Here is a 15,101-nt window from a genome sequence, read left to right on the forward strand (position 1 = left end):
AGATTATACTCCATTTAAAGTTCTTATAAAATAATGGCTATATTTCCCTGTGTTGTACAGTGTATCCTTGTTACTTAGTTTTTTTTTTCACATAGTAGTTTGTACCTCTTAATTCTCTATTCTTATTTTGCCCCTCCCCCTTCCTTCTCCCTACTGATAACCACTAGTTTGTTCTCTATATCTGTGAGTCCATGACAGGGTTATCTTTGTGCACGTGTGAACTTGGGTATATGTCCGTGTTGTTCTGACTTCAACTGCATGATATGCATTGTTGAAATAATGGATGTTGGATTTAGTTGCCATTTAGCATATAACTAAAAGAATACACTGAGATTTGGTATTGGATTAAAAAGTTGTTATATCTACAGAAAGGCATGGATACAGAACAGTAGATTTTATTTTATTTATTTATTTTTTTAAACATCTTTTTTGGAGTATAATTGCTTTACAATGGTGTGTTAGTTTCTGCTGTATAACAAAGTGAACCAGTTATACATATACATATATCCCCATATCTCTTCCCTCTTGTGTCTCCCTCCCACCCTCCCTATCCCAACCCTCTAGATGGTCACAAAGCATCGAGCTGATCTCCTTGTGCTATGCGGCTGCTTCCCACTAGCTATCTATTTTACGTTTGGTAGTGTATACATGTCCATGCCACTCTTTCACTTTGTCCCAGCTTACCCTAGGAGGTAGATTTTAAATTAGTGAAGCAAATATTAATTGGCGGCATAACAACAACTCTATACTTATTTGCAAAGCTAGGACCAAGTGCCTTTACAGTCTTTAAAAAGAGAGACACCTGCAAGAGATAATACCGTGTTATATTTTTTTACCACAATGTATGCAAAAGGATTGCCTGTCAAACACCAAACATTGCAACTGATGGTAATGGAAATTGACAAATTCCTCAAAATAGATGAAAAACATTTCAAAGTAACAAGATGCTGGTGAGACCAATTAATCCTAGGGAATTTGTGCCATTATTTAATTGGCAGATATTTTTTCTTGCTTAGAGGTAAACAAGTAATGGTACCACTTCTAATTGATGGCAGGTGGTATTAGATGCAATATATGTTGCTGTTGTTGTTATTATGATCATTCTGTAGCTGATGAGCAGCCATTAAACATGAGGTTGGAGGTTGTTAGATTTGTGTCTTTAGAAAAGGACTTTATCATCAGTTCCTCATCTGGTTGGAGTCTTTCCCTTCCAGCTCCCACACAGCGCTCAGGAGGCTCAAGTGTTGGATAAGACTGGCAGATTCCCTCCGAGGATATGATTGCAGACACCTATGACTGCTAATGGCAAGGGGAGAAACTAGCTTCTCTCCTGGAGACCACCGCCTCAGGGTAGAGAATTCACAGATGGAGTAACAGGCATGGATTTGCAGCTCCTTGAAAGCCGGTACAGACAGAGATGTGGTCCCTTGGTGAAAGATGCTGGACATGTGCCTCATTTGAAAGCACCATTAGCAGATTAATATCTCCTAGTTAAAGCTGGGACTTGGGAATAAATGGCTTTCTTTGGGGAGGGGCCCAAAGAGGTTATGTTAACCCCATTGACCCCAGGATCTTGAGAGAACCGAGGTTCCTCTGGAGATGCAGCCTCTTAACACCCGAAGGGTCGATGTATGGATTCTAGTTGGCTTGGATTCTGTGACATCCTAGTTGGGTAATCTTGGCCCAGTCTCTCAACCCCTGTGAGATCCAGTTTCCCCATTTATTCAATGAGATCGATGACACCCAATTTACAAGATCTACTGTGAGAACAAAATTAAATAACACATGAAGTCTACCCAGCAAATTGGCAGACAGAGGCTAGATAATCTAGACATATGCATTCTCTCTCTCTCTCTTTTTCTTTTTTCTGGCTACGCCACATGGCTTGTTGGATCTCAGTTCCCTGACAAGGGATTGAACCCATGTCCCCTGCAGTGGAAGCGTGGAGCCCTAACCACTGGACTGCCAGGGAATTCCCTGCATTCTCTTTTACTTCTCCATTTTCTGTCAATTTCATTTTTCTTTTCATTCTTCTGTATGGAATTAGACTGGATGTGAAACAAAAGAATCCAGAATATATTAAGAACTCCTACACGTTAATAATAAAAAGACAAACACTCCTATTAAAAATGGGTAAAATGGACTTCTCTGGTGGTGCAGTGGTTAAGAATTCGCCTGCCAATGCAGGGGACATGGGTTCAGTCTCTGGTCCGGGAAGATCGTACATGCTGTGGAGCAACTAAGCCCATGCGCCACAACTACTGAGCCTGCACTCTACAGCCTGCGAGCCACAACTGCTGAGCCCATGCACCGTAACTACTGAAGCCCTTGAGCCTAGAGCCTGTGCTCCACAACAAGAGAAGCCACTGCAATGTGAAGCCCACGCATCACAATGAAGAGTAGCCCCTGCTCGCCGCAACTAGAGAAAGCCCGCATGCAGCAACGAAGACCCAACGCAGCCAAAAAAAATAAATTAAAAATTAATTAATTAATTAATGGGCTTCCCTGGTGGTGCAGTGGTTGAGAGTCCACCTGCCGATGCAGGGGATGCGGCTTCGTGCCCCAGTCTGGGAGGGTCCCACATGCCGCGGAGCGGCTGCGCCCGTGAGCCATGGCTGCTGAGCCTGTGCGTCCGGAGCCTGTTGCTCCGCGACGGGAGAGGCCACAACAGTGAGAGGCCCACGTACTGCAAAAAAAAAAAAAAATTAATTAAAAAAATGGATAAAAGTCTTGAACATGCACTTTACAAAAGAATATATCTGAGTGGGCAAAAAGCACATGAAATGATGCTCAATATTAATCATAATGAGATACGTCTATACACCACGAGAAGGACTAAAATTGCAAAGAGTGACAATATCAAGTGTTGGCAAGGAAGTGGAGTCAATGGAACTCTCCTGCTTTGCTGGTGGGAGTTTAAAATGGTACAAATACTCTGAAAAATTGTTTGGCAGCTTCTCATAGAGTTACACATACATTTACCATATGACAGCAAATCCAATTCAGAAATTATGACATCTTCTCTTTTGGCACAATTAAAGGTTCATAAAGTGATGGATTGAAATGTAGTTTGTGGTTATGAAAATCGATCATTACACATGTCTGTTTCAAAAGCCATGTGTCCTATAGGATAAATTCCCTAAAGTAGGATTATATACAAAGGCCCTGCCTGCCTCCTCCCTCCTGTTTCCCTTTTCCTCTGTACCATATTCTCTAGTTTTGTGAAATGTAGATCTTTTCCCCCAAAGTTCTTACGTAAGCATCCATATCTTTGTGCACTATTTTATCTGCCTGCAATATTCTGCCTGACTCCCATCCCTATTCATCTTGGCCCCAGCCTGGTGAACTCTTAATCATTCTTTAAAACCCATAGCAAATGTCACCTCTTTGGTGGAGCCTCCCGGGGTTCTCCCAGGCAGAGGTAGTTCTTCCCTCCCCTGTGCTTCCATAGATCTCTGTCATAGCACCACACACCATAGTTCCTTGTTTAAATGTCTCCACCATTTGGTATCCTCAGAGTTGGGGGTTGTATCACTGGCTTTCCAGTGTCTGCCTCATAACATAAATCCCATCATGGCAGTCTTCCCCATGAACTTTTCCTGTGTACTTTACAACAAAAGTCAAACGTCTTCTTATGGCATGTATAGCTCTTTGGTATCTAGCCCTTCTCTACGACCTCATGCCATTCCACCTTCCCTTGCTCAGGGGGCTCCAGACCCTCTGGCCTTCTGGTTCCTTGTGTGTCAAACCCTTCCAGCTGCAGATGCTTCTCGCAAACAACCTCCATTCCCACCCCACTGCCATGGAGTTGGTCGGATGCCCGTCCCGGCTCTTGGCAAACTTTTAGTTTATATCCCAACCTTTGGGTCTCAGTCTATGTATGTCCTCAGAGTGACTTTCCTTGGTCACACAGTCCAAGCAGCCCATTACCCACCCTGTGATTCTCTCATGGTATCCCATATTTTTATATGCTTTACTAGTTTAATGTCTGTTCCACCTTGTAGACTGTAAGGTCCATGAAGGCAGTGTCTGTCTGTTTCGCTCCCTGCTGTATCCTAGAATGTAGCACAGTGCCTGGTGCAAGTCAGGTGTTACCGTATATAGATTTACTGGATGCAGTGCCCAGTAGGTGAAGTGGTGAATGACTAAATCGAAGATTTAATCTCAATTTAAGAATGATGGTGTTGATAGTATTATTTAAGCTATTTATATTATAGGATCAGAATATTTTGTGCTCAACTAAAATAGCCTTGCTATACTTTTACATCGTAAGAATAATGCATGCTCATTGCAAGTCAAACAAAACAAGAAAGATATTTTAAAAGTTAATAATTTTCCTTATCCTCTCTACAATCCCTTTCCTTCAGGTTAACCAGTGTTAATAGTTTTTGCGTGTGGGGAGGTATTCTTCTGCATTTTTACATATATGCATATGTGTTTCTTCCTTCATATGTGTGTGTGCATGTGTACCTTTATGTATTTGTATATGCAGTTTTTCTTTTTTAAATGAAAATTGGATATTTTACACACTACTCTATAACTTGCTTTTTTTCCACTTAAAACTTTTTCTCCAGTTAATAACATATCATGGACATTCGTCCAGTTCAACACATACACATATCTTTAACAGCTACATAATATTTCATAACATGGATACCATCATTCTTGAACCAATTCCCTATTGATGAATGAAGTTGTTTCCAGTGTTTTGCTATTACAAATAACTATACTGTAAATATCCTTAAATAAATTTGTCCTTATACACTGGACTCTCAAATATTGCAAATGCTGGGAGAGAAAGCATGGTATTTTTAAATAGTACCAGACTATTTTCTAGAAAGGGAATTTACACACCTTTCAGCAATGTATGAATGTGTCCATTTTCCTCTATCCTAAGAATGGATATTCTAGTTTTAAAAAATGTTTTCCAATCTCCTGCTCTTTGTCGATGAGGTTAAAGAGAAGTCATCATTCCCCTGGCGTCCCAAGGTCTGGGAACTAGAAGACAAATCCCCCTCCCTTCTGACTTTACAGCCGGAAAACCAGCCCAAAAAGAATAGAGCCTCCAGTTCACTCCCCAGCAGCACAGTTGCCCACTGAACACTGACTCTGTACAATGTTCTGAGCATTAGTTAGACCTTGCCTCAAAACAAATGCTGTCTGGCAATGGGAGCATATGGACATTTGACAGGAAATGCTTAAGTCTGGGTATCGAGTTTAGCATAGTGCTGTGTCAGGGGAGATGTGGTATTAGATTTTCACTGACTGCTTCACTTAATAGCATTAAGGGTGGAGGGGCTAGTGAGTTGCATCTGAACTGCAGGCTCTTTGGAAGAGCAGGTGCAAGGGAGAGGAATGGAGTTCTAAAAATTGAAATCGATGGAGCAAAGGTTCAAGTGTCCCTGCCAATGGGAATTCTCCCCTTAGGAATTTTGAAGACATCTCAGACGTTTCCTCATGCCTCCATGACCAACTATTCCTAGTTTCTTCCTTTTAAAATGGATCCTGCATTTACCACTTCCCTAAACTGAAAGTGATAAAGGTAGCACTTTTGCAAAGTGTCAGGGAATTCTGCAAAAGGCTGTAGAAAGAGAAGATCTAAACTTTTGCCTTTTTCAGATGTGTAATTTATTTATTTAAGTTTTTTTTTCTTTTTTTTTTGTGATGTGGACCATTTTTAAAGTCTTTATTGAATTTGTTACAATATTGTTTTTGTTTTCTGTTTTGGTTTTTTGGCTGCAAGGCATGTGGGATCTTAGTTCCCCCACCAGGGATTGAACCTGCACCCCCTGCATTGGGAGGCAAAGTCTCAACCACTGGACCGCCAGGGAAGTCCCCAGATTTGTGACTTTGAGTACAGCTAACTTATCCACTCAGAGGGTTTGTGGCTGCAGCCGGCTCACGGGGGAGTGAGGGAGGAGGGAATTTAGGACGGCTTACAAGGGGTTTCTCATACTTAAGTTTTTCCAGTAATGTCATATAATTTTTGCCTTACTGATTATTTTCCCTTAATCAATTCATTATTAAACTTACCCTTTTCATGAGAATAATATATTTGTTCTGGCTTGGAAGTAATATATATTGTACTTTGAAATATATATGTGTGTGTGTATATATATATATATATATATATATAAAATATATATAAAACTTGGGTTTCATCCCCTGCCAAAATGCAGAGATAAAATAGCTATCACCCCAGAATTATATAGAAAATCAAACAGTTGCTCAAGCGTAAAAGCAAAGTTAAAGATATTTTCAGGCACACAAAGATTAAAGGAAGTTATGACTCACACATGTGCTGAAAGAGCTACAAAATGATAACATTCATCAAGAAGAAAAATGAACATGGCAGGAAGACGTAAGGTGCAAGAAGAAACCGTGAACAGAGAAACTGGTGAAATATGTAAATAACTAATTATGTAGAGTAGAATCTCCACATGTACACACACTAACTTTTTTGTATTTAACTAAAATGATGGAAGTAAAATTTTGGACAGTAATACCAGGAAAGATAGGAATGGGCAGTTCTAATGATTTAAAACATGCTGACTTTCTTGTCCTATTTGGAAGATAGAGATATTCAATAAATTTGAGCCTTGTAGGGAAATATAAAGTAATATTAAATAGGTAGGCCACTATTAACAAGTGTGTTAAATATTTAAACATTATTAGAAGTAAAGAGGGACATTGCATGTGACAGATTGATTTAAATAGTGTGCTCAATTCTTTACCCCTCCCATTGTCCTCCCATCAGAGGAGTCCTTACCCCTTGAATTGGAGCTAGTTTGTGACACTCTCTGACCAAGAGAATGTTCTGCAAGTGACACTACGCCAACTTTGAGCATTGGTCTTAAGAGGCCTTGTGTGATTCTGGAAGCCTGAGTGCTATGTGAACAAGGGGGGTTAACATACTGGATGATGAGACCTGTGGCCCATTTACATCTGTTGCCATTGCTGGTAGCCACACAACAACCTGGTGTGTGACTGAGTCCATCCTAGAGCAGCCATCTCCCAATCAGCCCCCCATTCAACCAGGATGCATGAGCATACCCTGCTGAGATTAGCAGAGCCTGGCCCAGATCAACAAAACTGCCCAGCTGACTCCCAGTCTTGCAAACAGTAATACATACTTATTCTTTTAAGCTATTGAGTTTTTAGCTAGTTTGCTAAATAGCAAAAGGATAATGGATATACTATATATAATGATAAACCGTATGCAGGATACACACATACACACACATTCTATGAGTGGAGAGAAAACAGGCAACACAATAAAAACACGCATATAATTGATGCACAGGCATTCCAAAATTTATATTCACATATAAATTAAGACAAGATGTTCACCCTTACCAGTAAATCACAGAGATGCAAATTAAACAACAAAATAAGATACCATTTTATACCCATAAGCTTGGCAAAATTTAAAAATTCTGAAAATACCAAGTGTTCCCAAATGTAGGCAGAAGCAAAAACTTTCATATATTGTTGATGGGATTATACATTGCTACAGTGTATAACTGTAAACAGGTTGGCAACATCTAGAAAAACTGAATATGTGCAGACCCTAAAGAATATGCTTTGCACATCCAATTATAAGTATATCCCTTAATGAAATGTTCACATGTGTTTTCAAGGGAGGGTCATAGAAGGTAGTCACTGAAGTAAAATTTTTGATAGTGTAAATCTAGAACAGTCTCCTTGCCCATCAATGGATAAATGGAAAAATGAATATAATCATTCATAGCAGTTAGAAAAACTATAATATATCTATCTTTTCCAATATGAATAGATTTAAAATTTTTAATGTTGAGTAAAAATAAGAAAGTTACAGAGGAATTAATATAATGTATCATTTACATAAATTAGAAAAACAACTATTTTATATACTTATGCATTGATCTTATAACAAAATTATGTATATATAGACTGGGAGGTTCCACATAAAATTCATGACAGAGGGTGCTTTTGGAGAAAGAAGATAAATTAGAATAGGGAGGGTGACATAAGTGGTTTCAAATTTATTTGTACATTTTCATATCTTTTTTTTCTTTTTTTTACAAAAGTAATTGAAACTGGAAGGAAGTATATCATTTGTTAATTTTGGGTGCTTATCATAATATTCATTGTATTTTTATGTATTTTCAACCTTTTAACTTGAAAAAAGATATCCCCCCTCACCCCCATTTACCATATGCCTCACCACTAGTATTATTTGGTCTTAACCACTGAAATCCCTGCGTCTCTTTGAGAAAAACATACACTGGGTGTGTTCATGAACCGTTGTATACTCATGTCTTAAAAATTATCCTGTTGGTAAATGTTGTCCAAAGGTCTTACCCTGACCAAAGAAGACAAGAGTAGAGAATTAAAGGATGTTTTAACAAGTAAATGGGTGCTATCTGGGCAAAAGAAAAACTCCAAATTAGAATGATAGTGATATACGTTAGACCTGAAGAAGGGTGAAGCCACAGCTGCAGTTCTCTTGATATGCTGGGAAGAAATGGCTCCACTGGCAGTGGAACCAAGCAAGTCAGACTAGAAGCTCTCCACTCTGCCTCTCCACGTGCCAGGCAGAGGGAGGACTTTCCAAACATGGAAACCATGTTGTAGCAGTCGGGGTTCAAGTGCAGCCTACAAAATAACTTCAGTGATTTTGATTAGAAAGAGATGTGATGCAGGGAATTACTGCTTACAGAAGTGTCACTGGTGCTAGAGGAGCCAGCTTTAGGCTGGATCTCCAGAGCAGCTCTCAGAAGAAATACTGCAGAAGTGGCCTGATGAGGGAACAATTACGTTGGCTTCCCCCAAAAGCAGAACTGGAGAGAGTTCACTTGGAAGGTTATCCCAGAAAGCCAGGATGAGGGACCGAGGGGAGTGAAACAGGGAAGAGGGGAAAGCCAGTAGAGTGTGCGCTGATGGGCAGGTTACCACTGTAGGCAACTGGGTATTCCTCTGGGGACTCTGAAAGGAACCAGGTAGAATGTACCTCAGTATGATCCCTCTGGGGCATTTATGTGTGGCATCTGTTCCCTGTTGGTTGAGGGCTGGCCCTGGGGGTGTTAACACCTTAGAACTTGTGGGTTGCATCTCTAAGGGCTGAACAACTTTCCATGACTTTGGAGAAAGCACCTATGCAGAGAAACAGAGAGATACCCTTGTGGGGCTTGAGATGGGATGTGGGCAGTTTGCACAGCTACACTAAAAACCAGATGGGCTGAGGGGGGATATAGCATGGGGCAAAAAAGTGTCTGCTACTTTGGGGATTCAGTAGCTCTTCCCAACAACTGGTTCCAAACTCACACTATGGCCCTGATCTGGGGGTCGATAAGATGCTGCTGCAACTGTTGCCTCAGAGCTATGCCATTCCCTCTATATCAACTCCAGCAAAATGATAGCTTGCCCACTGCCTCCTTTCTTTCCCATTGACTCAGTTATGAACTCATGTCCTACATGAACAAAACCAGTAGGGGGGCCCTGAACTGCCTCCAGAATCCTAACTGCAAGGGAATCTGGGAAATGTGGTTTTCAGATTTTCAGCCTCTGTATTAACAGGATAGACCTTGGGAGGTTGACACAGATGTTGAGCCAGCTGGAGTTACTGTATCTGCCCCATATATCTGACCCAATGAAGCTCCCTTCCATTTCCCTTGCTTGGTGATTTTGGTTGGACAGTGTCTTCCCTTGAAGCTGTCCCTACCCACTCCCAGGCTCTTTTTCTCTGCATTCAGCTCGGTGAAATAGGGAGAAATCATCATCTTTCAGGGACGACATCAGTAAACTGCTCCACACTCTCAGAGCCCTCCCTGATTTGTCCTCTCAGCTCGTATCACAGTTGCAATTATACAATTATTTAAAAAAATACTAATTTACTATCTGTCTCTCTGCTAGACCAGAGGTCTGTGGGGCAGGAACCACATCCCTGCTGTTCACTGTTGTCCCCAGCACCTACTATTTCCTTGGCACTGATACGCAGGGATTGAATACATATTATTTGAATATATGAATGGAAAAAATGGGTATTAGGGGTTATACTTCCTTTATCTGTACGTGGATGCTTCATCTGTGTATAAGGAATAAAACAACCTACATTCAACATTGCTTTTCAAAATAAGGACAGTAGGAGAAGGGTCTGGTCTAAAGAGACTGAATTATTCCACTGAGGGAATGTGATATTTTTGCCTCCTGCTGTTAACTAAGGGCTGCTATTTCCAGTCCTGGGCTGGAACAGACATTAGTGAGCCAGGCAGGAGGTCACAGACAGTATTTGAGAAGAAAAGGCAGCACGATAATTCCCCACTCTGATTGGTCTGCGGAATCTAAAAGCAATATATTTTGTGATACAAGAAAATTTCAGGGAAGAAGGAATGTTCTTGCCTAGGAGAACTTGTTGAAGGAAAATTTCAAAATAACTGGATTTAAAAGAAAAAATATGATCTTTGAGATGGGTAGATTTGTAAACTAGACTCTCTCTAGGGTCCGCTCTTAACTTAGATAACTCACTGAATAGCTTCAGTACTGGAGTGGAGGCCAATGTTATGTAATACTAGCTAACATTATTTGAGCTATTTCATGTTTCAGGAAATATTTTAGATAGAGTCTCTCTTCTAATCCTTGGAATAAGGCTATGTGGTAGGTATCGTTATTATCCTCATTTTACAGAGAAGAACACTGGGGCTTGGAGAGGTTAATAAGCTGCCCACAAGCAAATAGTTAACAAGTGAGGATTTCTAATTCAGGCCTGACTGACTCATAGCGCATGCTCTTAACCACTGCGTAGTGGGGAATAGAGATCCAGGCTGCAGGGACAGCAGAGCTGGGTACACATTTAGGGCTTTCCCTTTTCTTACTGGCTGCGTGATTAAAAATGACTGAGCCTCAATTCCCTCAGCAGTAGACTGTAGATAACACATTCCTTGCAAGGTGGTTTTGAGAATTGGAGACCATAAGTGTAGGGGTTTAATCCATAGTGTCACTTCTTTGTGACACCACTAGGTTAGACAGTGGAAGTTCCTGGGATCTGGGGTGGGAGGTTGTTGAACAGGCTCTAGGCAGAGAACACCCACCTGTCTGCTGATGCCCAAGAAGCAGGCTGTGAGCTTCTTACCTTTCACATACTCTTTCTTCCCCAACATTTGCAAAGAGGAGGTCATGAATTTGGCGCTTGGTGCTAATTTCAAGGTGCTGCCTGAGCCTTCATGAAAAGTGCTACACTCAGAAGTATTTTTTTCTTATACCCATGAAACTCTCACCACAATCAAGATAATGAACATATTCATCATCCCTAAGAGTTTCCATATACCCCTCTGTAATCCCTCCTTCCAGCCCCTCCCTCATGTCCCCAGGCAACCACTAATATCCTTTTGGTCACTACAGATTAGTTTTTATATTCTAGAATTTTATATGGGTGGAATAATACAGTATGTACTACTTTTTCCCAGCTTTTTCATTCAGCATAAATGATTTTGAGATTCATCTATGTTGTTGCTTGTATGATATCAATAGTTTATTCCTTTGAACTGCTGGTTAGTATTTCTTTGTATGGATGTACCAAAGATTTTCTTTTTTACATCTTTACTGAAGTATGATTGCTTTATACTAACAATGTTGTGTTAGTTGCTGCTGTATAACAAAGTGAATCGGCTATATGTATACATATATCCCCATATCCCCTCCTTGAGCCTCCCTCCCACCCTCCCTATCCCACCCCTCTAGGTGGTCACAAAGCACCGAGCTGATCTCCCTGTGCTATGCTGCTGCTTTGAATGTACCAAAGATTTTCAATCCATTAACCTATTAATGGACTTTTGGGTTGTCTCCATTTTTTTTTTTGTTGTTGTTGTTATTACAAATAAAGCTGCCAAGAACACTTGTATACATGTCTTTATATGGACATACTTTCATTTCTTTTGGGTAAATAACTAGATGATCGTATGGTAGGTACACATTTAACTTTTTAAAAACTGCCAAAATGTTTTCATCAGGAGTGTTTTAATGCTTTTCTCAATAGGTTTTGTACATTCTTTTTAAGTTTATTCTCAAATATTTATTCTTCTTTGTTGCTTTTATAACAAAGTATGTGGTTTTCTCTACCATTTTACATTGTAACTAGTTATTGTTTGTACACATGAAGGCTATTAATTTCTGTAGGTTACTTTTATAACCTTCTACAGTATTGTATTCCTTTACTTGTTTGAGTTAGTTTTATCATTGAGTTATATTACCTGAAAATAGAGACTTTACATATTCTTTATAAATTCTCATGCCTTTAGTTGATTTTCCTTATCAAATTGCATTGGCTACTACTTCCAGTACAATGTTGAATAGTAGAGGAGATAATGAACATACTTTCCTTGTTCTTGACCTTAGTGGAAAAGCCCCTAGTGTTTTCCCACTAAGGGAGATGTTCAGAAAGTATTCTGCAGTTCTTATTTTCTTAAATGGTTAAGTTGGAAATGCATATCGAATTTTGATGCTTTTCAGGCATCTCTGGAGATAATCACACTTTTCATTTGATCTATTAATTTTTCGGACTATATAAATATAATTCCTATTATGAAATCAACTGCATTCTTGGCATAAATGCCATTTGGTCATTTCATTTATGAAGAATTTTGGGGGCGGGATAGGGACTGGGTATGAGAATTTTTATTGGTTGTTATTTTATTTCAGCACTTTAGAAATTTTATTCCATTGACTTGCGTCTATAATTTCTTTTGAAAAGTCAGTTATCAAACTTGTTGCTATTACTTTGAACGTAAGGTATCTTTTTTTATCTGGATGCTTTTAAGACTTTTCCTTTGATTTTTAGCAGTTTTACTATGATATGCTTAGATGTAGTTTTCTTTATATTTATCCCATATATGGGTTAAAAATTTCTTTATTCTGTAGCTTGATATCTTCCAGTAGTTTTAGAAACTTTTCAGTCAAATAAATATTTGAAATTTTGCCTTTTCCTCTTTTCATTTTTGGGATTTCAATTACACATATATTAGATGTTTTCAGTATGTCCCAAATGCCTCTTATGATTTTTTCTGTATTTTCTACCATAATTGTGTGTGTGTGTGCGTGTTCTTTAATTTGAATATTTTTAGTGACTCTGAGTCACAAATCTGCACTTTAGCTGCTTCTAATGTGCTATTAAAGACATTTACTGTATCCTCCTTTGTTCTCCTTTAAAAATTTTCTAGAATTCCCATTTGATGCTTTTAAAAAGGGATGTCAATTTTCTGATAATCTATTCCACCTTCCCATCTACTTCCTTGAATAGATAACTTTAATCTTGATGATAGTAAAGTCTACATCTGATAACCCCAATATGTAGGTAACCTGGAGATTCACTTATGTCATTTCCGCCCCCTCTTGGTTTTTGTTCACTTTTTTCTACTTCCTGGCGTGCCTATACATTTTATACGTTTTTGATTGAATGTCTAAAAAAATGTAGAGGCTCTTGGTGAAGTGGTCTTTCTCCAGATAGGATTGAATTTTCTTTAGGCAGACGAGTATGAACACATCACCTTGGTTCCATGTGAGGCTGGGTTTTGGGCTGTTAGGGCTGATCTATTTCAGGTTTGTTCTTCAATTTTAATTGAAATAGAGTTGACATATAATATTATTATGTTAGTTTCAGGTGTACTACATAATGATTTGACATTTGAATACATTATGAAATGATCATGAGAAGTTTAGTAACCATCTGTTTCCATACAAAGTTGTTACAATATTATTGACCATATTTCTTATGCTGAATATTATATACCTGTGACTTATTTATTATATAACAGGATGTTTGTACCTCTTAATTCCCTACACATATTTCACCCATCCCCCTGACAACCACCCATTTATTCTTTGTACCTGTGAGTCTGTTTTTGTTTTGTTTTGTTTTTTAGGTTCCACATATAAGTGAGATCATGAGTTGTTTTCTCTGATTTATTTCACTTAGCATAATACCCTCTAGATCCATCCATGTTGTTAGCAATGGGAAGATATTTTTAATGGCTGAGTAGTATTCCATTGTCTGTAGATACCACATCTTCTTTATCCATTCGTCTATTGATGGACACTTAGGTTGCTTCCGTATCTTGGCTATTGTAAATAATTGGCTATTGTAAATTATTGTAAATAATGCTGTGGTGAACGTTGGAGTGCATGTATCTTTTCAAATTAGTGTTTTTGTTTTCTTTGGGTAAATAGCCAGTAGTGAAATTTCTGGATCATATGGCAGTTCTATTTTTAATTTTTTGAGGAACCTCCATACTGTCTACCGTAGTGGCTGCACCAGTTTACATTCCCACCATCAGTGCACAAGGGTTCCCTTTTCTCCACACCCTCTCCAGCATTTATTGTTTGTAGATTTTTTGATGTGGCCATTCTGACTGGTGTGAGATGATGTCTCATTGTAGTTTTGATTTGCATTTCTCTAATGATTAGTGATGTTGAGCATCTTTTCATGTGAATTGCTTTGATTTTTGAATCAGGTACAGTGTAAACCCTCAAATTCTCTGTACTAATCATTGCTACTGTTAGGCAGTGAATACAAAAGACGCTACATAGTCAAAACTACTGAATCTTGGTGCCTTTGAATTCCCTCCTGCATCATTGCTCTATGAAGCCCAGTTCATAGCACCTATCATAACACCTCACGCACAGTAGATGCTTAGAAATGCTCGATTAACCATCCAAAAGGATGCAGTTATACCCCTTTATTTTGCAGGGATGTCCAGAAATTAACTTTTTCAGTCGTTTGGGGGTATCACTTTTTTTTTCTTTTTCTGAAATTCTCTCACGTCCAGAGACCTCTATCAGAGCACTGGCATGAGGCCTTTGATTTTTAATTCCATGTGTTTAGTCAGAGAGCCGAGGAGGGGGAAGAAATAGCAGAAGCTATTGTTCTTGGCTATCCAGGGTCACAGTGGCACCTTTGTAAGCCTGAGAACTCAATTCCATCAGTGCATCCAGGTGGAACCAGTCGCAGGGCCTGCTGCCTGCCACCTGAACTGCCAAGGACCTGATGAATGGACTGACATCCCAAGTTAATAAATTCCTCTGTGACATTTACATGACTTGAGCACCGGAACAGCGAGTGTTCATAGAAC

Source organism: Lagenorhynchus albirostris, chromosome 17 (assembly GCF_949774975.1).
Source record: "Lagenorhynchus albirostris chromosome 17, mLagAlb1.1, whole genome shotgun sequence".
Lineage (NCBI taxonomy): Eukaryota > Metazoa > Chordata > Mammalia > Artiodactyla > Delphinidae > Lagenorhynchus > Lagenorhynchus albirostris.